Genomic DNA, 2,718 nt, shown 5'->3' on the forward strand with positions numbered 1-2,718 from the left:
CCACATAATTATCACAAAAGTAAGTTAAATCACAACCTAGAACGAACGACGCACATATATTTATATATTTTTTGAATTTTCTTTTAACGACACATATTTTTTGTATTTTGTTTGATAATGACTAAATGCGAAATGGACAGACCTACAAATGACTAATAACACATGTCACGGAAAAAAAAATTGAAAAATTGTACAGCGAAATCATTTGTCACTATTTTTATTTTTTGTTTTCCTTTTGGAGTGATTGCTCGTGAAGCAAAAATCACGTGCTTACATGACAGGACCGCGGACCGGAACCTCAACGGAATGGCACCTCGATCGGCTCCTCACCTCGGTACCCTCTACCATCTCTCTTATTTCCGAACTACACGTGGCCTGATTCCTGTATAACCAAGGATATGTAGGCAGCTCAGATGCCAGGGCTCGGTCACATTCCCTCCCTTTCCTTAGTGTAGTCCGTCCAAGTAATGGTCGGGTCAAAAACACGTCTAGTCGTTCTTTGTCGGAAAACTCTTCGTGTTTCCAGTCAAAGAGGGGCAGCTGTAAGCACGTGATTTTTGACCCTCCCCGGGAATTTTTACGTTCTTAAGCTTAAATATCTTAATTTAGGACTAATATAGCTTTTTTGACTATTTTTACTTTATTTTTCTCGCAAAAGAAAAATTACAAAAAATATATATAAATTTTAGTTTATGTATCCCTCATAAACTTGAAAAAATCAAAAATTGCACTTTATTTTTTACTTTATATAATTTCGAAAATTACAAAAAAAATATAATTCTATTAAGGTTTTGTAGTCATTTTAATTTGGAAAAAATGCAAAAGTATTACTTTATATTTTATCTTTATATAAAAACGAAAATTACAAAAAAAATAGTTTTATTAATATTTTGTAGCTATTTTAAATCTTGAAAAATATTTAAAAAAGATATAGTTTTGTTTAAATACTAGTCTTATTTTTGGTAGTTATTTTGCTTACATAGGACTAGTTAAGCAACGTGTTCCTATTTCTCGGGTCCGGGCAAAAGAATAATATTCGGGTTCAAACTACCCGGTTTTAGGCCTAATTTTCGGACCTAGCCCATAATAAACCGAGTCCACCACGCGTGGGGGACATATGCCTTGAACCCCACCACGCGTGGGGCTCATTTTTCTGGGCAAAGACTATACAAATACACGGACAAACTTTGAAAGGAGAGGACTTTTGGTCAGAAAAAAGAAAAAAAACGGGAATTTTTTTTTGCTCGAGCACTGTTCATCTTCTTCTTCAAAAAGAAGAAGAAGAGAAAGCCCTAGGAGCCAGCCCCCCCCCCCCACGCTTGAACCACCTCAGGCAAAACCCATCCGGTAAAACACCAAACGACCCTTCAACCACCATCGACAAACCACCCTTCCCTCCATCGGCGTACACTACCCTACTCCAAAACCCTCATGTAAACCACCATTTCCGACTTCTTCAAGTCAAACGACCCCGCGTCCGCTGCTATCACGAAGCAGCTGTTGTTGCTCCCTCACCGGAACAGCTGCAGCATCAACGACCCACCACCACTGACCCAGCTCGATCGTCCGAACACCACCCCCACGCAGTCGTAGAAAACCCAGCACCTCCGCCATTGTTAGTCCAACAAGCAGTCGTTGCTGCGCTTCCAAGCAACGCACAGCTGCTCCTTCCTCGCGTCCAAACGACCCCTTTTTCTGCTTCATCCTCCTCGCGTCGACGCCGTTCCAACGCCCGTCAGCAGCCCCCTTCGCGTCGACCTTACTGTTGTCGATGTTGTTTCATCTTTTGCGAGCAGCTGTGGTTTGCTGCGAGCCTGCTTGGCCGAGCGTTCTGTTTTCCGTCGAGGTCGACTTTGGTTCGTCGAGGTCCGGTACGTTGAGCTTGACGTCGAGGTTCCGTCGTTCCGTCATTGGAGAGGTTTCCGATAGTTGTCGGGACAGTTTGGTTGTTGTTCTTGCTTCAAACAGGTGCATATACATTTCCAAACTTGTTATATTTGCTTAAATGGAATGAAATGATATGGATTTCCTATGCACTGTTTGTGTATCGGATTTGTTGAATGTCTCTTCCTTTGTTTCATTATTTTAAGTAGCTATTCCGCATTTTGTTTCTTCATACTAAGATTATTGTTATCTACATGCTTGTCTTAAGAGTTGTTTGTACGTATAGTAGTAATGTTAAAATCATAGGAGTAATTTTAATCCCATTGAAAAATATTCGTTTCATCAAATAAGTTTAATCTACAACCCATGACCTCGCAAAGTAGCAAAAAATGTAGTTATTTTAACCTTGTCTCTTTTTTCTAAAATAAATAAATAAATAAACAAAAAAAAAACGAGACTAGCTTCGCCAAATAAAAATGTACACCTTGCGAAGCCTTCACAAAATATGTGTATTAAATACTTAGATTCTGGGACGGGCCGTTTAGCAAATTTCGCGGCCCTACCAAAAAATAATAATGCGCTAGTTGCTTTAGGCGCGCCTTTAATAATGTTATCTCCCTAAACTCGGGTGCACATTTATGTGACCCAAATCCAAATCTCAACGGAGTCGAAATATGTCTCTAGTCACGGGCACATTGATTGTGACGTGGCCCGAGATGCATGTCCATGACGTTGCAAATTCCTTTTAAAAATAAGAATGAGATGAGCCTCGCCGAATAAAAACACAAATTGCGGGGCCCTCAGTAAATACTTGTTTAAAATTACTTAGAATTC

This window comes from Nicotiana sylvestris, chromosome 3 (genome assembly GCF_000393655.2).
Source record: "Nicotiana sylvestris chromosome 3, ASM39365v2, whole genome shotgun sequence".
NCBI classification, from domain to species: domain Eukaryota; kingdom Viridiplantae; phylum Streptophyta; class Magnoliopsida; order Solanales; family Solanaceae; genus Nicotiana; species Nicotiana sylvestris.